Source organism: Pungitius pungitius, chromosome 12 (assembly GCF_949316345.1).
Source record: "Pungitius pungitius chromosome 12, fPunPun2.1, whole genome shotgun sequence".
In the NCBI taxonomy this organism is placed as follows: Eukaryota; Metazoa; Chordata; class Actinopteri; order Perciformes; family Gasterosteidae; genus Pungitius; species Pungitius pungitius.
Window position 1 is genome coordinate 9,757,158 of NC_084911.1, and position 23,567 is coordinate 9,780,724.

Sequence of the window (23,567 nt, forward strand, 5' to 3'; positions counted from 1 at the left end):
CTGAACCAGCATTTTTTGTCTTGACTTTATGATCCGACAATTTGAACACAGCCTACATCAGCAACCTGTGCAGCTGGCGCCACGCCGCTAAATTCCACTTCTATCGCTTTAGTGATAAGCGATATGACAACGTAATCAACATACTATTGTGGTTGTCTATAAATAAACTAATGCCTGATTTGTACTTTTGCCGTATCTACCCTCTCATGCATCATGTCTCGTTAGGTTTCCCTCGGGAGCGGCGGCTGAGTTTAGAGCATCTCCACGTGATATAATTCTGTATCTCCATCTGGAGTTTGGTTTACTATCAAACTGATTTGACGTTCTTCTACTGCGGGCCGACCCAAAGCGAGAATAAGATGTTTGAACGTCACCCTGTTAACCTCTCTGTTCACATGACGATGGCGGAGAATGAACTCGTCACAACGAAATTAAATACACTTCAATCAGGAGAGACTCGTTTAATAGTAATACAATAATTTATTCCACAAGCATAAAATATGAATTGTGCAAGGTCTTTGGCGATTGGACTCCATCACGAAGTACTATCCCCGAAGGCAGGGATAGTGAGGTCCAATAAGCCCAATCCCCCTGGAGTCCAGACACTGGTGGAGGTGGTGTAAACAATAGCAGCAACCTGATGACGAACCAGGAACAACGCTGATGCCAACTGGAGGTGACAGGGGTGGAGGAGGGTCGCTTCAGCTACACGCTGAAATGACAGCTGACAGCCAACAGAGAGGAGAACACTTTTAAAGATTGACAACGACAACGTGATTGGCTTAAGGAAACCGTGTGTAGAATCTGATTGGTTACTAAAATGTGCCCGCCTCCAATCAGCTGATAGAGTAATTGCAAAGGAGGCGAACAGAGTCAGACTGGTTGTCTTCCTGACTGAACTTGCGCTTAAGCTACATTTCAATCAGGAGAGACTCGTTTAATAGTAATACAATAATTTATTCCACAAGCATAAAATATGAATTGTGCAAGGTCTTTGGCGATTGGACTCCATCACGAAGTACTATCCCCGAAGGCAGGGATAGTGAGGTCCAATAAGCCCAATCCCCAAAAGACATTTATTTTCTACGAATAAGTAAATAAATAAATACCTTACCCACTGCCGTAGTGAAATTCCTAAGCAAACGCCAAAAGTTAGTCATGACTGAAGTTAAACTTGCATGGGTTGATGTCAAAACAGAGGTAAGAGATCTGGTGAGTCAAAGCCCAGAATAGGACGTCGCAATGGACTGCCGATCGCCCACCGGGTTTACCAGACTGAGACTTAGAAAGAAGGTTACCTGGATGGGTCTTACGAAATCGGCCCCAGACCTTGAAACTTGTGTTGCCTTGCTGGGACTTACGCACTCGGCCCACAAACTTAGGATGATGTCATCTTGCTGGGACTTACACCTTCGGCCCTCAACATGGCAACGATGACATCTTGCTGGGACTTACACATACGGCCCTCATTAGAATGATGTCACCTGATGGGTCTTACACATTCGGCCCCCGCCATAGTAAGATGACATCTTGCTGGGACTTACACATACGGCCCTCACTTGACTGATGTCATCTGCTGGGTCTTACACAGCCGGCCCCCTCCATAGTAAAGATGACATCTTGCTGGGACTTACACATACGGCCCTCACTTGAATCATGGCATATGGTGGGTCTTACACACATGGCCCACAAACTTTGACCTCCTGATGGGACCCTACGGCCTCTCTTCCACGGGACACTAAGGAACCACGGCGGTCCACTGTAAGGGGACGCTGAAGTGACCTCCCCACATTGCCAAGGGAATACACCACCACCACCAGTTATATGCATGATTGCCTGTTCTTTTACCGCTTCAGGGATCTTGCAAGTACCGTGTTATGGTCAGGCTGGAGGAACGTCGCAGCAGCCGCCGCCGCCGACCACCGCCCTGTCAGCGGTGAGCTTGTCACTCACTTGGGTAGCTGCTGCAGCTCTAGCCCTTATCTGTATTGAGCGTGTGTAGGACAGCCTCTAGTGGAGCTTTGAGCATGGGCCAGGTCCGGAGCCGCATGGGCGGCGATAGGAAGTCTGGAGACGGGAAATTGCAGCGACATTTCGCAACCTGCCAGTGACTCGTTCCCGGGGTGAGCGCTCAGAAAACGCAGGTTAGATCTACCTCCAGTGCCGGTGCGCAACCTGCGAAGATAGGGGGGGTTTAAAATGCTTAACAGTAGCTAAAGCAGATAGCAGCTGCCATTCGACGTGCTAGTGCAGTTGCTACTTCCTAGAACTGCAAACTTGTCAAGTTGAGCCAGATTACAGAGTCTAACCCTCGGGCGTGCAAGGACTTCTAGGGACACGAGAGAAGATCCCCTGCCTATATTGTGGGAACCATTTAGTGCTGCAGCACCCTGCATGAGGAATACTGCTACATCGGCAACCACCCAACGAAAAGAGCTTTCCTGAACCCAACTTACCATCCTCGATGTTTGTGACTGTAGGGGTTGCCGCAGTTCAACGTCCCATTAGTGGCAGGGATGAAGAGGAGATACCTTTGTTTATAGTTTAACGTAGCTGCCCCTAAACGAATGCCTTGCGTACTGTAGATACTAACTTCCTTAAGTGGACCATCTAATATTTCAGCCAGCTAAGAAAAGAATTTTAACCTTAGTTGATATTAATGCTGCACTCTATTGTCACTAAATGCAATCATCTGAAGAAAGGAGGCCATGGTCTAGCCAGCTGTGGCTCTGACTGAACCTCCCCAAAAAACGATTGCCTGCATTGTCTCAAGTTGCTGATCAGAACCGCTGTTGTGGCGGTTACCCTAATCATATGAAACCCCTGCCATCCACGCTCTGTCCGTGCCGATCCTGTTGCCAGATTCAGTTTGCAAAGACGCCATGTCCTGCTAGCAGAACGGAAACGCAGGTCCGCCTGAGATGAAGCATATGGCAAAAGAGCCTCTCACTCTAACGCAAACTCTCGTCAACATGCTGCGAGTGTAGTTTAGCTTGCATGGTGCTGCAATGCAGCTCCATCTTACGCGCACTTGTGTCGATGACTCGTCCCAATTAGTGTTCCTAAAGGAGCCTGCACGTGCTTCAAAGAACTTCACTGCCAGCACAGTGGAGCAACGTCCCTGTTGAAGACGACCCAGAGAACGACGTCTGGTGTGTGAAAGCCGTTTGTTTGTTCATTTGTTTCCGCTGTTCGCGGACATATTTGTCCCGTGTTCTCCTGCAGAACTATCGGACCCCTTAACCAGCCACCCGACGTTTGCAGAGATCTCCCGCCATGAATTAGAGTCCCTATGGGTGTCCTTGTAGTTTGCCAATGACTGGTTGAATAAGTGGTCCTATTTCCACATTACTTCCGACAGAAGCTATTCAATCTGATTAATCGCTTAGCATCCTTTAAAATGCCGGTATTATGCGAAAAGGATGGATGGAAAGGATGTTAGCCAACCAATCGCATCCCGCAAGAACATCGTTCGCAAGAGGGTGGAACCAAGCACGCCCCTGCGTTTCTCTGAAAAGCAGGACCATAAACTAGGCTTTAGGACCTCCTACCCGAAGATTTCTTGCTGCCGCAATGACTGTTCCATGTCCAAAGCAGGTGGTTGACGCGTCGCTGACAGGCCATCGGCGCTGGGTAACCCAATGCCGCACGGCTAGAGAGCGCAGTTGACTGTCGAGAAAGTAGAGTAGAGTTCCTTGAAAGCTTCCTGTCCAAGTTGTTATTAACTTCTTTTGCTTGAAAGCCTCGAAACCCATGTACCTGCATACAGACATACCATTATTTATTTTATTCTATTCTATTGCTAGTGGTCCTGTAGTGTATTTATTTATGCTATATGTTGAGGATTAAATATAATCATGCATGCTCACGCTAGACTGCAATTACACTTGAACAATAATTGAATACTAATAACGAGTGGAGGCTGTGTATGACCCGGAGCACACAAACATGTTGATAAAAAGGCTGCACACACTCTCAGGGTCACGTCCAACATGGGACGGGGTGACCATGGCTCACACGCAAGACAGCCTTAAAATGGAGTGAACCTGTTGCTAAAGAACTGCACGCCCTCCCAGGGTCAAATGTAGATACAACAGAATATTGAGACCAACATGTCTCACACACACAAACTGTCTCAAGTATGCAGTGAACTCATGAACAACAGGAGACGTGATGATCCGAGAGCCTGAAGGGATAGACATCCCTGTGCTCCAATGGGGCTCTCCGAAGGTCATAAACAAAGGAGCTGCCTCCATCATAGTGAACCAAATCAAGAATGCTCTTAAAGACTTTATATTCCGAGCGCACTTTGAACTAAGCGCCCTTTCATTGCTGTTGCTAGACAGATTGAAACAGGTCCGTGCACGTATGACTGCAGGACTGAATACTCCTGTCACAAATAAACATTGTCATATTGCTTTGATTAAAGCCTCAAGTCTGGTCCTTGTTTTGCGTTCACGACATATACATTATCTACATCATAGCCTATAGAATAGTCCAGGTGAAGCCGTTATTCTGCTATGGTCGTGTAGAGGATCCCTTCCTTGTAGTCAATGCGGTGGAGTGGGCCTGAGGACTTTGAAAGTTTTACGGTACTGGTGGCAGAACGATTACTCCCGTAGTTCGCGCTGCGATCGCTACCCAGCTCCGTACGAGTCTAGCTCATGCTCCCCCTCGGGGTATACATTACATTACACCGCAACAAACAACGCCAGAGCTACGTGCTCCCCCGTGGAGCGGTACTTTAAACAGTGCTTTACTTAACCAGACGCTGCGCTAGCATCACATAGAGGACGGCCGGATAAATGCTAACCGGGGTATAGCTTTGCATCGCGGAGCTTCAGCTGAGCGCGTCGTTACGTTAGCAGTTTAACGTGGATGGGGAGCGTCGACTTGCCTTACCGCGTGTTAGCCTTTTGAGAGGCTGCTATGCTGCTTGCTGGACGGAATGCTGCGTGTTTCCCAGGCGTTGGAGATGAAGGAGATTCCCGTCCTCGATGTCCCGCAGTAGCTGGAGAGCCCGTCCGGGGCGTAGCGCCCGGTTAGCCCGCGTAGCGGGTGCTTGTCGCTCCCTCAGAGAGATTTAACGTAACCCCTTAACAACAACCCGACTGTTTACGCCCTGGCTCTTAATAAAGCACTTGTAGTTTGGCTTCTTACTTATTTGTACTCTCTTGCTTCTTGTTCTGTACCCTCTGCTGAATGCATTTATTGTGCCATTGGAACATAATGGTCTGTTTCCGATTCACTCCGCCCGTCTGCCAGCTGTGAGCCTCACCCACTCACACCTGGGCAGAGGAGGCTTGGTACCGCGCTCTTACGTTTAGCATGACTGCTTCCTGCTCCGCCTCGTAGGCGAGTGCTACTACGCCGGTACCTCGGCGGGCTGCACGACGGCTCAGATTATTGATTTAGTTTCTCCACAATCGATCATCGTCCAATCGGAGTTTGGAGTTTACCGCAACACTGTGTTGCCGGACCCGCTAATTGAACGCTTTGCTTTGCTTCGCTTCGCCTCGCTTCAGCTACACGCTGAAATGACAGCTGACAGCCAACAGAGAGGAGAACACTTTTAAAGATTGACAACGACAACGTGATTGGCTTAAGGAAACCGTGTGTAGAATCTGATTGGTTACTAAAATGTGCCCGCCTCCAATCAGCTGATAGAGTAATTGCAAAGGAGGCGAACAGAGTCAGACTGGTTGTCTTCCTGACTGAACTTGCGCTTAAGCTACATTTACAGGACTGCAGAAGTTCTTGTGATCAAGAGCATTCAGGTCCATTAACGGAATGAAGATATATTGATGAGACACATGAACTCAAACTGAACCAGAAAGTGGACGTGGCTTTAATCAAAGCAAAAGTAAAACTTTTCTAATAGCCGTTCATCTCCACGTAGCATGGCTCCCCACTGCGCAATTTGGCCTTGTGAGGAGTTTCTGATTGAAAGGTTTCCAAATGGACTAAATTGAGTGTGAGCAAAGCCCAGCCCTGGCTGCTGTCTGCACACCATCCTGTCTTACTAATCGTTCACGTTCAGGCTCAAACCCAAAGTTGTTTGAGTAGCCTTTCATAAGAACAGGATGCTGCCTGGTTTAGCAAAACGTTGTGATGAGAAGTGATGTGAGGAAATGCTGAGCTGGACATCGTCAGGCCGCCAATAAAACACGATTGGCCCCCACTCTTTTGTTTTCAAGCTACAATGGGCTGGTCCAGTCACATCTCTAAATCCCTACCATGCCTTCAATGCCTTAATTAGACAGCATGTCTGCCGAAAAAGGACGCACATTCATAATCTTTCCATAGGAGCCGGCGGCCTTTCATCCTTGTGGCAACGTCACATTGATGGACACATTAAAGGTGGTACCACAAAGTTACAATGATCTGTTACCATTCTCAAGTGCAAAAGTACGGTGGCCGAGAAGGTTCAGACAAATACAAAAGCAACAACACAACCGCAAACGCCACAACACGAACGCCAAAACACAAAATACAAAAGCCACATCACAACCGCAAATGCCACAACGCAACACGAACGCCGCAACGCAACACAAACGGCGCAACACAACACGAAAGCGAAAACGGAAGTAACTGCCCACGGGAGCGAGCGTATTTTGGAGGAACGGAGCTGGAGGATGCCAGATCGTTTAAGAAGTAAGTGAAACATGATTCCTTGCGGCTACAGTTAAAGTAAGGAATCATGTTTCACTTACTTCTTAAACGATCTGGCATCCTCCAGCTCCGTTGTTACGTGCCGACTGGTTTTTGAACCTACTGGTTTGGCTACGCGTTTAGATGTTATTAAGAGAGTAATCCTACTTGGGCAATGTGCTAGAAAACCTGACAGAACTATGTATTTCACGCTACGCCACCAAAAACCAGTTGTCTTGGCTCACCCTAAACCAAAAGATGTTCTTGCCACTGACGATTTGCAATTTCATCATAAGTAGTGAAATCAGTAGCGGCACCTGACAGCTCGGTTGGCCGACGGTTTTGCTATTTTGCTCGACTGCGGGTTCGAATCCAGGTTGTGGCGATCTTTTAATAAACGTATGTTCTTTTATTTATTTCTTTATACGTAGCAGTGATGTAGTGCTCACTTATACAATCATAATCGCTGCATTGGATGTGGGATGCATTTTGAACATTTTTAGCAATATGTTTGCGAATGTGTGACGGATCAGGTGACCGAGGCAGACAACATCTGCCGCTGTCGGGGCAAAACAAACACGCACGCGTAGCCAAACCAGTGGGTTCAAAAACCAGTCGGCACGTAACAACGGAGCTGGAGGATGCCAGATCGTTTAAGAAGTAAGTGAAACATGATTCCTTACTTTAACTGTAGCCGCAAGGAATCATGTTTCACTTACTTCTTAAACGATCTGGCATCCTCCAGCTCCGTTCCTCCAAAATACGCTCGCTCCCGTGGGCAGCTACTTCCGTTTTCGCTTTCGTGTTGTGTTGCGCCGTTCGTGTTGCGTTGTGGCATTTGCGGTTGTGATGTGGCTTTTGTATTTTCGTGTTGCGGCGTTCGTGTTGTGTTGTGGCATTTGCGGTTGTGATGTGGCTTTTGTATTTTGTGTTGTGGCGTTCGTGTTGCGTTGTGGCGTTTGCGGTTGTGATGTGGCTTTTGTATTTTGTGTTGTGGCGTTCGTGTTGCGTTGTGGCGTTTGCGGTTGTGTTGTTGCTTTTGTATTTGTCTGAACCTTCTCGGCCACCGTACAAAAGGGTTGGTTAACTAGGAAAAGGCTTGGTTTTAAACTTGGTTTTAAATATTATGGAATTGGCCATATCTGGTGCACAGTGGAGTACCATATCGTTATATATATATATATATATTTACCATATTCATAATGTTTGCTTTCTCTTTAATCCCTTGATTCCCTCTTAGTCATCACAGGGCCCTGTGTGTACTCATGGAACGCCACGGTCGGTAGAGCTACATATTGAGTGATGCCACAGGCTGGGTGGTGCATGGTCATTTGTGGTGTGGCAAGCTAACCTCAAACATGCTAGACAGCCTGGAGCATGTTCTGATGAGCCAGTCACCGTGGCTCCACGAAGAATTATTGGAGATCCCCCAAACGGTAGTTAAGCTCAGTTGGACATGAGTGAACGTAGTCAAAACATCTACAGCACCTTTATTACTTGAATCCTGTTTCACAACTCTGCCACCCTTGTTACTTTTGTCTCACACACATAATTCAGACTATTGCCCCATTTCTCCTGTGTGAAAGGAGCTCGGTTTTTCGCATCCACCCACAGTAAATCTCCAGATTAGTGAAACACGTTTTTTTTTTTTGTCTCGGTGCAGTTGAAACAATAATCATTTGTCATCCCACACTCAGGAGCAGCCATCCCAAATCACACCCCGCCAAAGTGGATGCCTAATGAAGACAAAAGCTCTTTTTGAGAACAGCCATCCTGTCTGAGAAGGAATTACGCCCATGCGGTGGTGAATGTGTGAAAGAGGCAGGGAGGGGACGCGGGGATGATACGGGATTCAAAGCTGAGCAGCAGAGAGCAGCGGTGAGGAGAATGAATAGTGACTGGCGCTCGGCCCAGTGGCAGCTTAATGACTTGCGGTCAGTTGACTCTGTCTCAATTAATCAGACTGCTCTTTCCTGCTCGCCTACTTTTTATTTTTCATTCTTCTTTTTCCTTCCTCCCGCTCCCCTTGGCTCTAATTTCTGTCTTTGTCCCCAACCCCGGGGGAGGGCGATGGGCGCTTTGTTCTCTCTCTTTCTCTCCATCTCTTTTGTTTTGTACTTCTCTATCTCTGTCTGTGCTCCTCAATCTCGCCACCATCTCCCTCTCCTCTTCCTTCAACGTGCTCTCTGAGAGCTCCCCCGACTGGACGGTTTTACCATTTCTCCTTCATCTCTGCATTAGTTATAGACTGAAAGAATGAGGCCATTTTTCTATCAACCATGTGGTGGCCTGTCTGAGTCTGAGGAAGGAACAAAGTCTCGCAAGTCCCCGAGAATTAGCATGTGTGAAGCAAGCTCGTGCCCACACACGCGCGGCTGCAGTGGCGTCTGAAGACAAGCTGTGACCCGCGCAGACGATTGAACACATCCAGGCACAACGGGCCTATATATAAATATATATATATATATATATATATGTGTGTGTGTGTGTGTTTTCCTGGCTGGAACGTGTAGCTTACAACACGAGGCAGTGCTGTGCCTGCGTTTTTGCGAGTGGCAGCTCAGCTCTCTCACGTCAGTAGTTATCTGCTTTCCTGGAGGTCCCAGGGGGTCTTGCTGGCTTCCCAGGGTGGTCCTGACTGGGATGACATTTGTAGGACTGGTCCGTGAGGGCCTCTAGGGCTGCTGTGCATCTCAGCAGTCACAACTACTGTCCGTCCGTGCTTTGTTCCTCTGTCCCCTTGCATTTTTTATTTATTTTTTTGCTCCTCTCTCTCGCAGGCTTTAGTCCGTGGCCGTCACACATTCCTCTCACCGCCACACATCCTGTTCCATGTCCGTCTCATTTGCACCTTCAGTCGGTCTGGCCTGCTTTCTCTCACACACTGTCTGTCGCTCACACTCCCGCTCCGCCCTGCGACATCCGCTCTCTTCCTCCCGTTCTGTCGTTGTGGTCATGCCGCAACGTCTCTTACACTTACACACACACACACACACACACACACACACTGAGGCAGAGAGGGACGGGGGAAGCAACCAGAGGTTAAATGCTCCAGGAGGGTCGATGATGCAGCCATAATGCAGGGGGACGTCTGTAGTTGAAGAGTTGATTCACGTTTCTATTGTGTTTTCAGCTGATTGGAAATGGAAAAATTGTGGTTTGGGTGAAGCTCACAGGGATCTTCGTCACCTTGGCAACAATGATAAACATGTGAAAGCTGAAAATGCATTTTCCCGAGGAATTGAATTGTTGTTGCCAGTAGCAAAGACGGATGTTTTGGTGACCCAGTCCCTCCAGAAATGAAGCTTTGCCAAACCACTGGAGCTGTACTACACATATTGACTGCATTATATGCTCCCTGATTGGTAACTTGATCATAGTGAAAAGAACAAAACCACCTATTAAGAGGGGATGCTAATCAAAGGGTTAAAGAATGGCTTTATAGCCTTTTATCAAGATCAGACATTTGAAAAGGCTGTAAGTGTTTGCCTCGCTTTAACATTACATTATTAGGATTTTACTAAACATGAAAACTGTAGTAATCTAATAAACCAAATTTCTGAACTCTCTCTCTCGCTTGATAAAAGCTTTAAATTATATATCAGATAGTTTAATTTGCAAAACAAGTTATGGAAGATCAATTAAGTTAATCTCAAATCTTGAACACACAGAACTCTTCCACCTGGGTGAGCTTGAGAAGTAAAATGATGGACCTCAATTTGCCAATGGACTTGTGCCAAGTTGAGCAAGAAATGTAAAGAAACAAAAAGAGCAAAGGGGGCCGACAAAAAACAAACGTATAAAGTGGCTCCAGACAGTCGTGCGTGTGCCTTCATAAGCCAAGTGGAGAATTATACACAAATGACTTCTCACCCTGTTTCTTTCTGTGTTTCTAACCTCTCCAATAGTCTTCCAGTCTTTAATTACTGACTCCATTCGATTCTAATCACTGGCCCGCAAAGACAGATTCTAAACCTCCTTTTAAGGCACTCCCACAAAGGCCTTGGAAGTGGCAATGCTACACTTTCTCCCAGTTATCTAGGCGGGATCGTCTGGCTTGGTGCTGAAGTTCTTAGAGTGTGTTTGCCAATTTGCTGTGTCAATTAGATTTTCTCCTGGGTAAGTAATCTGAGTCTGGGAGGTGAGAGAGGGAAAGATGAAGGGAAAAGTAATTACAGCTTTTTGGGAGGTTTTGCTGCCGCTCCGAGGTTTCTCTGTACCACCCCAGTCTTTTTTTAATCAATTTTATTGGACTCTACAGGGAGCCCCTGCCTTTGTGTAGCTCAATAAGAAAAAAGATAAGAAACAAAAACAGATAGCTGTTGTACGCATGGTGAAACGCACACACATGCAGAGACGACTGGGGGGGACAAAGTTAAACAATATGATTGATGACAACAGTGGTTCTTCGCTGACTGATCTTTGGAGCCCAAATGTAAAAAGCTATTCTTTTTGGGGAAGTTACTTAGAATTCAATTAGTCCTACTGTGTGCTAAGAATGACTTAGCACCATGCAAAGTTTGGAAAAGTGCAAATGTGATGAGAACTTTTAACATGAGTGAACATGTGACTCACAGTAGCATTGTTGAAATATATATTGAAAAGTAGTATTAGTTAATGGGCATTTCATTATTTGAATTCACAAATGCCATTGTGTTCTTTCTTGGTGTTAAATTGTAAGCAGGATGAGACAAAGCAGGTGCCGGAGACATTGGCAGAGGCTCACTCTCTGACACTTGGCTGTCCTCTTTGCCCTTGTAACGGCCTGACGCCTCCCTGATCCCCACCGACCCCTCCACCACCACAACCCGCATCTCAGCTGGCCAAGGTTGGCCGGCGGACAAGCCTGTCAGAGATCTAGGGGACATGTCCAAGCCCCGTCCAGATGCAGGCACCACAATTCACAGAGACTGTCCGTCCCACGGGGCGCAATCGCACCCGCTTCCCGAGACCGATCCTCACACGGCGCCCTTGCCCCCGGGTGAAAACGGCTGACTGAAAGGAACAGTTGCGTTCAGTATGAAACTCGAGCGCCATTATATGATTGACAAAAAAAAAAAAAGAACAAGTCCTAGCTCAGTTAACTTAATCTTTGCAGTTTAACTTGGCCCATTACGTGTCTCCTGAAACGCAGTGCAGCAAAAAAGAAAAAACACTGCGCTGTGGGAGTACAAGAGCAATATTTACCTCATTATCTACCAGCAGTACATTTTTCTCACTAACAGAACAGTGCGTCTATATGGGCAGATGGAAGTGGGGGGTACGCTTTAACATTTCGTTTCTTTTAGCCAATCAGATGTCAAATTAAAAGGATAAGCCAGGCTTCTTTCAGATGTAATTTTTCTAAAACATCAGTGACTACTGCGGATAACAGGCAAAACCAAAAGTGCTGCAATCTAGTGATGATCTTGTCAAAAACAAACAACACATAAAACACACCATAAAATTCACAATCGAGCTAAATTTGATTACAAAATCCCCACATGCTGAGACCCCCCACAGGTAATTCTCCAGAAGGGAGTAACAGTGTGTGTCAGCGGTGTGAGGTGAAGCAGTTAGTGTTTCATATATTTACTCAGTTTGTTTAACTTCCTCTAAGCTCATTAACGGTAATCAGAGGAGGCAGCGGGGCACCCACCTGCAGCTATTCTTAAGTTTCAAAGTCAAACCGAGACATTTAAAGACATTTAAAGGCTGGACCCTTTTTTTAATAAAATGCATTCAATTCAGAGTATTTCTATGACTGGCGTTGTGGGGCCGGGACTGGCTGAGTCGGGAGCGTTGGGTCGCTGCGGCCCAACGCGGAGGTCCAGAGCGTGGAGAGAGAGAGAGAGAGAGAGAGAGAGAGAGCATGACTCTGTGTTGGCTGGGTAAGATATATCACCAGTGTTGTGGAATAGTGGATGTAAAGCATCAGATAAACAGGTACCGGTTAACGTGTGATGTTTAAAGTTCACATGTGGGTCTTCACTAATTTTATGGATTGACATCTGAATTTTATAAATTTGAAGCTTAGTATTGTGTGTGTACAATGCTGTTATAAAATAAGACATGAGATGAGATCCTTTAATGGTTAATCCTACGTTGCAAGTAAGTGATATTTAAGCATTGACATCAAAAATGTGTGGTGAACACACACACACACACACACATTACAGTCAATCAACCTAGAGCATCTTATCAGCTTTTTGTTAATTAAAAGCCAAGCAATACATTTTCCACTTATTCCCCTCTACAAGAGCGTGATGCTTCCTTGAGTATTCACTTAATTAACATCAACAGTATTTGTGTGTGTGTTATTGTTTCGCATTACACATTTTTTCTGTCATGTATTGGGCAGAAGGGGGAAACTGGACAGGTCTCCCATGAACTAAAGGAATGACGTGTCTATAGTCATGCTAACAGCCTGTCTTAAGGCAACGCGGAGCTGAGAAATAAATCCTAACATTTGCATGCTAATAGGCTTCCAGTAACTGATGTTATGAGGAGAATAAAAAGAGACAAAGTTGACGATGTTCATCATCCTGGTTTGGTGCATTAACCCGCTAACATCTGCTTATTATTATTACAAAGTACAGCAAAGAAATGCAGGTATTTGGTCGTATATTGAAGTATTAGGCAAGCTGAAATGTGTGGCATTTAAAAAAAAAACTTGAATGTAATTTTAATCCAACTTAAAGTTGTTAAGCCTCAAAAAAGGCTATGTCACCATTTTCAACATTTGCTAATGTTCATTCGCCAGCTCTTTGTTCCTTAGGAAGGTGTGTCAGGCTTAACAATTTTAATATTTCCCTGAAACTTGTAATGCAAATGAACGTATTTAATTAACACTGGACCAGTTCAGCAGGGAGTTCAGGATAACAAACCCTGATTCTTGCCACCAGCTGGTGTATGATTTAATAGGGTTTACACTTTAGCATTTGTACAAAAATCAATCCATGCCTCACCATTAAAAACAGCACAGTGTGTGCATTAAGGCATTCCTTGATAACAGCTACCATCTCGAACATTTTCAAGTTCAAAGATGTTTAAAAACAGTCCACTCCAGGGACCATAAAGATGGCAGAGCAGTGGGAAAGAGTGGGAAATGTGGCCGTGAAGTTTGGGCCAATATTTCAACACACGCTGGGTGTCTGACGGGTTCCTCAACTTCTCCCTCTGCTGACTGATGTCTGACCTGGTCAACAAGAGTAAGACTACAGACTACAGGCCTGTCCCGTGTCAAAGGTGAACCACGATGAGGGGAAATAATGGTGACACACAGACACACACGAATGCACACTAATGTAGGTACCGTGTGAAAGACTACACGGGTTGAAATTTGGTTTGTGCTGCTGTTCTCCTCTCAATTAAACCCACGTATGTCCATCCAGCCTTCTATTTGTGCAGTTTGCAGCTCTAACAATTCCAAAATTCCAAAATTGAATGGCCATGTTTTAAGATCAATGCAGTGCTTGCTGCCTTTGTTACCGTAACGAAAAAAATACATTTCAAATGAATGACACAGACATGAATAAATGATTGAAAAATGATGACCCAACACATCTCAACAAATATTTACTTCAAAAGCACAACAAAGGGAAAAGCTACAGTTGTAGAGTCCCGCTATCACTTTTACAACTCACATCTACTAAATACCAAAGACATATCAGAGCAGTGTATCTATGCTATTATCTCCTGTAATAAGCTCCTCACTCTTCAAAGTACATTTTATGAATTGCAAAGATTGATTTATTCATTTCAAGAAGGAGGGTGAAGAGAAACGGCCATGTGTTGATTAAATTGTATTTTAAACCTCAAAAGAGTTGGCTTGTTTGGTTTAGTTGCAACCTTTTGTTCTGGATTATTAAGGTGTCTCAGACACAGCAGCATTTAAATACATAATAGTGCATCTTATTGAACATTTTTCTGTCTGTGTGTGTTCTCTCCAACTGAATGTAAATGCAAGGTGAAGTGGAACAATATAGGTTATAACACACGTATGAACTGGTGACCATACAAAAGTCTCAGAGAAAGGAGAAAGGTGGGTGTTTTGACCTTTTTAATCTTGGCTAATACTTTCAAGGAAATAACTTTGCATTCAGCAGATCCAATAGGTGACTGACCAAGTGATGAATCATACTTACTAACATAAGAAAGCTTGTTTGGGGAATTATGGTGCATTAAATGCTTGACTGCCATTATGCATAAAGAAAAGGCAACATGAAAATCTGCAAGAAACACTCTGATTTATCTAGACATGATTCATATGTAAATTACATCTCGCAAATGTATCGCCAAGATGTCCTTTTCTGATGCCCTTTCAAATGATAATTGCTTGAGTTAAGTTTAATTGGAGGACAGATACACGCCTGTTGAATGCTGTCTCACGAAAATCAGATTTAATTTAACTTATTTCTCATGTGTACTATTCTAATCCATATGCAGAGCCTGAAAAGAAGAAAAAAAATTCCTCCTGCAAACCTGAAGGTAATTTCAGCAACCAAAACATAAGACAGCTAATGAGGTCGGAGCAGAAACACCTTTCCGTCCTGATCAAAGAAGGCTGCAAGAGACAAGATGGCGGATGTGGAAACTACTGACTCACTCACCAACTTTCTGCACAACATCATTTGATGAAGACTGGCCTTAAGAGTCACATAGGATAGTATTTGAAAACAACAAACACAACGACCATCCCAATAACCAAAAAGTAACAAAACATGAATGCATTTGTTAAGATTTATCTAAATTAACCTGAATAAAATACACACATTTTAATTTAATGTAATCACGTTCCTTGTTTACATTGATAATACTACAAGGTGACTCATTGTTGGCTATTAACACTTCCTAATTACTTTGACTACTGCCATAAACCCTGATATTTCTAATCATGTTTTCTAAAGTACAGCAAATTGATGATTCAAATCAGGACTTGAAGCTTTGCAGCAAAAAACTCTTATTTTTGCTTTTGTTTTTTGGTACCTTTTTTGTGAATGAACAAACAGAGCGTAACAGCGTAACGGCTTTGTAATGCCTTTGAGGGGTGTAAATCCGGGTAATGAGCAAATCTTAAAATCGTACTTCCTCATGAGCGGCTGGCATCTCACTCAGGCTGAAACTAGCAATATAGCTTTTCCACTTAGGAGAGTTACCTGGATACGACTTTGAACTTTCGGCCGACCATAAAAAGCGAGACGGGCTTCAGACGAGAATACGAAAAGACTCCTGTGTGAGGGCCATTACTTCTCTTGATGTAAACAGAATTACTTTAACAAACAGGCTCTTCAGAGGGATCCTCTCAGTGAGGAGAGACATTTTAAAGCATATGGCAACTCTTTAAGTCTTACGGAAAAGAACAGCCGTTGGAGCCTTCCCTCTCCAGACTGCGCGAGCAGCGAAGTGTTGAATATTCACGAGCCGTATTCATCACAGCATAAGGTATCCGCTGGGATTCCAGCAGGGCAGGTCACGCCTTCGAGCGTACTCACCTCGCTGAGGATTCTGTAAGGTGGCAGCCAACAAGGGATTTTGGGAAGCGAGCACAAACTCTCTGGGCCTCAATGTTGTGTCAGAGGCCAATGATCCTGTGGCCCCCGCGCAGGTGGGAGGCTACCGGGAGCTAAAGGCCAATCAAATAAAGTCCAGGGGTCAAATGTGTGTGTGTGTGTGTGTGTGTGTGTGTGTGTGTGTGTGTGTGTGTGTGTGTCGATATCTGTTCCAACGTGATTGAGAGCAGGCACAGTTATTGGAAACTGCTCACAAAGTCATCTTGTGTTTTGCTTGTTAGACATCAGACCAGTCAGTTGTTTGTTTGTTCACTCCATGAAAGGATCATTTCTTCTTTTTTTTTGTACCAAAGAGTCGACACCCCCCCCCCCCCCCCTCTGCTCTTTTCACTTTGTATAAGTCAAAAGGAACAGACTAATTGGTGCATTAAAAACAGCTCGAAGTCTGACAGCGAGGTGGGGAGCACAGTCTCTACATGAGGAATGGGGAAGGAGAAACGAGTTGACAAGTGGAAGAAAAGTGGACAGAGAAAAAAAAAAAAAAGGGAACCAAAACAAAGAGCAAAAATGAACAATGGGGAAACAAACTAGCAAACAAGCCCGAATGAAAGACACAGCCAGCCGTCTCACGCGTAGATTTTTGATACTCTGTGAAGACAAATTGCAGCACAGGGCGAGCGTCTGATCCGAGGCGCCGTGTGCTGTACAAACCGCCAGGTCTCCCCCATAGACCTGTGTGTCTATGAAACACCCGACTCACCCACCCAGAGCCTTGTTTGTTTGCCCGCTTTTTCCATTTTTAATCCTCTGCTCGCCATCACAACAACACCAGTTTCTCTTTTCTTTCCTTAGGCAAAAGCTGTGATTCCAGGCCGTCCTCCTTGCCAACGCGCATCTTCAGGACAGATTGCTTTTCGTAATGAGGCAGATCAGATGCTTCAGCTGTAACTTTAATATGCTGTCCTACAGGCGCGTGCCTGTATTGTACACTATAAAATGTGTAAATTAACGCAATGCGCGTTGCATCATCCAACGTTAGGAAATGGGACCAAAGGCCCGTCATACATGTTCTGTCTGATCTCTGGCCTGCAATCAGATGATTTTCTCTCAGATTATCCCCTTCAGTCGGCGTGATTCAATTCCGATTCAAAAGTTGTTGGATGAAATTGATTAATCGGTGAAATGTCACTGGTAGATTTGTTCCTCCATGCCGCATGATTGCATTCTTCCATTGTGACACAACAAGGCTGATAAACCACTCACGGCCAAATCAAGATGACGTTTACAGGGCTGCTGAGAATACTTTCGATTTCTGTTGTTTGGAGCTTCGGCAGGTGTTTTACCGGAAGGTTATTTAAATTTATTCATAACTTTATGTACTTTTATGCTGATGTGCATCCTCACCAACATTCTTCAAAACTTTCATGAACATGGCACGACAGAGACAAGTTGATACAGCAGTGTTTATTTAAAAGACCAAAACAGACAACACAAAGTCCATCAGAGCTCCTTGATGCAGAGCGGTACAGTATGGCACATTCCTAAGTTTTTGAATGCCAGTTTCGTGCCACTGTGGCATCTGGCATCTCGGCAAATGTCTTGCATCGTCTGGCACTCGCCCTGCCAGCAGCAGCTGCAGGTGGGGGGCAGGCTGACAGTCACAGGCAGCAGAGATCAAAGAGGAGTAAAGATGGAGGGACACAGCCCATCTGTCATTCTAAGCATCCAGAGCCCATTCTGCTGTGAACGTATTCAGATCTTTAATTGAAGCAAAAGTTACAACCTCACCATTTAATAGTACTACCAGAGTACCTGTGAGTTGACGCGTGTTAGGCGACAACCCAAAAAGAAAAAAAAAAAAAAAGAAAACTCAACACATGCAGAGTGACGTAACATCACTGGCAGGAATGTTTCTTTCCAGAGTGATCAACAAATGTTTAGCTTGTTTTTGTTCACTGTGTTCTTGCTTACTTGTGTTCAATAGTTATAACTCTGTGTTTTTAATGTCGAGGCTTTGCCTTGATGTGAATTCCTGTCTGAAAATAACCCCGCCATCCGCTTCAATTTTCACACTGTTTTGTTTGATGTGATGTTATTTCAGGTGACTGGGCTGAATGTAATTTGCATGAATCATCGGGCCTCTTAGTTGTGTGCGAGTATGTGTGTGTGTGTGTGTTTTCGCGTGCAGGTGGGTGGACCCGGTGTGTTCTCACCCGTGCTCCCATGGCTTTGTTCTGTGTATTTAAAACAGAAAAAACATCACATTATGAAAATACCTGAAGTTGCCTCGTGGTTGAAGCTTTAGTTCAGATGATCGATATCCTATCCACACTACTAACTATAACTTTTATGAGGAAACACACAACTCTCTCCCTACATGAAAAGTTTAAGTTTACATTGATCTGTTCAGCGAGTACATGCCTGGCTTTGCCCTCGAACACATCCATCAACAATGCTTCGCTGAGATACTGCGGCCCCGTCGTGCCCCCCAATAACTGTCAGCTCCGGCCCACCCGGCCTGTCAGCTGTGTCTATGTCGCATGGATGTACGACGGCCCTGCAGCTGAGCGCTGACACCATCATTGAGCACTCAACATCTTCATGTATTTATGACTCTATTATAAAGCTGCACAAGGACAAGGGTCCTACGATTTGTAGTACCGTTTTTCACTCTCCCCCTCTTTTTTCTCCGTGATTCTCCAGTCGTTAGCTCAGATTTATGTAACCACCCCACTGATGGGAAGTAGATAAATGAAAACATAGAAATTGCTGTATTTTGTCACTTCTACGCGACATGTATGTAATTACTCACCAACATTTATTGTATATTGCCTGGATTATTGCAGCATGCATTAAATCCATACTCAACTGTGGAATTATTAAAAGGCGATATTTGGTAATTCACAAGAATAGGTATTCGGAATTAATTTGTGCATCGTCTGAAAATTTGACATGCACGAAATGCAAGATCTCGCACCATCTCATTCATTCACATTGCTCATGACGTCTACCTAAATCGTCCGGTTGCGAAAGCTTGCATTGCCCGAAACCGTTCACTTGCTGCGTTTAATTTGGATTACAGTAAATTACCATAAACTTTACAGTCAATTAACGGTAACTTACTGGCATCAGATGACAATAACTTACTGTTTTATTTATGGTACACTGCCATAGTGTACAGTTTGTTACCGTATAATGGATTACTGTTACCGTAGACTTCAACCAATTTTACTGTGAATTAACTGCATTTTACAGTGAGCTACCGTAATATAAGGTAATATGCCGTTTATTGGATTAGTTTGTTACCATAGGATAACTTTTTGTGTTATCATTTTACTGTAACTACCAGCATGTTACTGTTTATTTATAACCCAATACTTTTGCATTCAATTACGTAGTAGTCAGTCTGCTGGTGCTGTCCGCTGGCTGCTGTCGGTTATAAAAACATTGGCCAAATGACCAGTTTCAGACTTTATGAGCGAATACAGAATCCCTTTGTGTTCATTTCAGAAGCCTCACATTAAATCACTTTATTTGTGCCAGATTCTCAATAAAGTTAGAAAAACATTTACAGCGAACCCATGGTCTTTAAGATACTCTTTTAACGTTGGAACATGGAATTTTCATGCCTCTAAATACCCTACTGAGATCGGCTTATGTCGTTCTTACAGAGGATCCTACCACCAACAATCGTAACCTACCAGCGACCACCCAACTTGCCGTTCTGAACCTTCCACCGACCACTTTTTGCACTCGCCGTCACTCGAAAAAGCTGGAATCGGTTCGAAAAGTTTGTGATCTCCGCCATAACTTAAGTAACGTTAATGTCAATTCATACATGTCAAATGTCATGCAAATACTTAAACATTTACATGACTAATTACTACGGGGAAGTTACTTTGATGAGAAAAGAACGTTCGGGCGATGATGAAATGTTTGTGTGTGTGGTGATGCGTGTATTTTATTGTGAAGGCTAGAATTGTGGTCCCGGTGTTTCATTAACCTAATATAACGGATCAGACCAAATGAAACATCATCTAGACAACATCAAGATTTGAACAGTTCAAGTATCAGACTACGCGTCTGACGTCACACGTTCAGGAAGTCGTTCAGGAGCAGAAAATACATGCAAAAACTGCATATATTTTTGTTGCAGGTAAATATTTTCTCTTTATCCTCATAGGAAAAATATCTTAATGTACTCAACATGATGGCATCATATTAGCTTGACAATGCAAACACATACACAGCTTTAGCCACACTAAAGCTCCGGTATCAGGGGTGGAAAATTCAGGGAGTTATATTAAATACTGTGACAAAATAAACAATGTTTATCAAAAACGCAAATGTTATTATGAAAATACTAGATTTACTCTAGTTATAACATCATTCAGTGTCATTACATAATGGTTCATTATAAGGTTATAGGGTTTACTTACTAACACATCACTGACATTGATTGCTCTCCTTGTACTTCAAACTTGAATTGATTTGACTCAGCCTTCTAATATTACCTCCAGCCTGCATACCTCATCGACACACTGACACGGACACAGACGTACGTCACAAAGCCAACCGCATGTTGCTAAGATTACATGCAGAGGTTGCGTAAAGCACAAAACAGCTGTCGCAGCCTTGGGTCAACAGAAACCTACACATGAGCAAACAAATACACACATACACAACACACATAGCATTAGTGCAGCTTTCAGACTTTCAGGTCTGCTGATTCATGGCAGTTCATCAATCTTTTTTGCCCCTCAGGTGTTCCTGCTCTTTCTCTCTCACACACACACACACACACACACACACACACACACACACACACACACACACACACACACACACACACACACACACACACACACACACACACACACACACACACACACACACACACACACACACACACACACACACACACACACACACACACACACCTCTATGCTATAAAAGGCAGCCTCGGGTGGGGCTCAGGTGACGATGGGAAAAGAGGTTGATGAGTCTAAACTATCTCAAGAAATCAACTCTTTTCTCTCTGGTTCCTATTCCTTTTGAATCACTACCTTCCCTTGCTGCCCCATCCACCTTCGTGTGATGAATGAGTCACTCGGACCGGGCGCGCTGCCATCTTAAATCATATGCACCGTTTACCATCAGCCGCGCGTCTAAACAACCTTCTCTTACACGGGGAGAGAATAGGGTTTCAGAGGGGAGAAATAAACTCCTTTTGCTTCATGTCAAATCTTGTGTGTGGTTGAACTTGACTTCTTCACATTAACTAGGGCTCTATCCCCGGGCTACAGACAGAGTGTCTTTGTACAAGTGCGGGTTGGACCCTGCGATGGGAAAACGCGAGGTGCAGAGAGTAGAGTGAAGAGATCACGTCTTTGTCCAACTGCCTCTGGCTCCTCGTTGACCGATTTCTGCCGAGACTTTGACTTTGAAGAAGCAGAGGAAATAAAGACTGTTAAAATATAAATCAGCATTGAGAGGCTGGTTTCAATCCAACTGGGAATCAATACCCAATCTGAAGCTTTCTATTGCTTTTACCTCACTCTTTTAGGTTTTCCGGAGTTTGCAGCAGAAGAAGAAAGTGCAGTGGGATACCCACGTCTCTCGTTTCCTGAGTAATGTAACAAAAAGGATGAAAACTCTGAGGAAGCCCCCTTCATTTTAAGCAGCAGGTATTCGAGGCATGGGAGTGGTTGTATGTATTCACTGACCACAGCCTAAACATGCTTTTACCAAACTGCACTGCCTGGCTCACACCTAAATCGTTACTTCATGCTATCTCTCTCTCCCACAAACTTGCAAATGCAACGTGACTTGCAGCATCATAGAAAGCAACTTGTCTCTATTCATGATGGTATTGGTAATCACACCATCGCGACTTTCTGAATGCGCTGTTATACGATGATGCACGGACAGAAAAAAAGAAACTCAGTAGCCCAACAAAAGGGATGAAAAAGCAGATTTTTTGCGGGGGGGGGGAATAGCCTACTCTGTCGCCTGATGATGAAGAAGCACAGAAAAGCAGCGGAGGGAGAAAGAGGAGCGAGACAGAACAGAGTCTGCCCTCTCCCGCTCCTCCTGGGGCCGTGAGCCATTGATCTGCCTGCTGGATGCTACGCTTCTAGTGGGCGCACAGGCTAATCGAACAGCCAAATGAAAATTGAGAAGCAATTTGGGGGAAGGGGGGGGCAGTAGCACAGAGGATTCTTTATGAAACCTGGAGCCTGGGGTGTGTGCTTGTGAGGGTGTGTTAGTGTGGTGGGCAGAGTATTTGGTGACATGAAAGAAAGAAACAGAGAGGGAAGAGACGGGCGATCAATTCAACACATTAGAGACCCAGACCAGATCAGCATCTTTCCTGGCAGGGGAAAGCCCCCACCTCCTCTCCTCCCATTCCTCTCCTGCTCCACATTGTATTCCCTTCTCTTCCTTAATACTTTCCTCACTTTGAGCTGCTTTCTTTCTTTCTGATGAGAACCTGCGGGGGGCCTCCTGGGGCCTGCGACGACTCCATCAATGTTGCGAGGTTGGAGGGGGCTGCGCTGTGAAGTCACAGTTACAGGTGTCCCCATCACTCAATTTGGTCCTTTGCAAAAACATCACAGTAGCCATTGGCTCCCACGTGCACGTGCAAGTTGTTGTCAGTGTACAGTGTACGTGATGATGGGGGACAATAATTGGAGAGAGGTGATGGGTGGAGGATAGTCAGATATTTACGGTGGCCGAGAAGGTTCAGACAAATACAAAAGCAACAACACAACCGCAAACGCCACAACGCAACACGAACGCCACAACACGAAAATACAAAAGCCACATCACAACCGCAAATGCCGCAACGCAACACGAACGGCGCAACACAACACGAAAGCGAAAACGGAAGTAGCTGCCCACGGGAGCGAGCGTATTTTGGAGGAACGGAGCTGGAGGATGCCAGATCGTTTAAGAAGTAAGTGAAACATGATTCCTTGCGGCTACAGTTAAAGTAAGGAATCATGTTTCACTTACTTCTTAAACGATCTGGCATCCTCCAGCTCCGTTGTTACGTGCCGACTGGTTTTTGAACCTACTGGTTTGGCTACGCGTGCGTGTTTGTTTTGCCCCGACAGCGGCAGATGTTGTCTGCCTCGGTCACCTGATCCGTCACACATTCGCAAACATATTGCTGAAAATGTTCAAAATGCATCCCATATCCAATGCAGCGATTATGATTGTATAAGTGAGCACTACATCACTGCCACGTATAAAGAAAGAAATAAAAGAACATACGTTTATTAAAAGATCGCCACAACCTGGATTCGAACCCGCAGTCGAGCAAAATAGCAAAACTTTATAAGACGGCGCCGCTACGCCGTCGGCCAACCGAGCTGTCAAATGCCGCTACTGATTTCACTACTTATCATGAAATTGCAA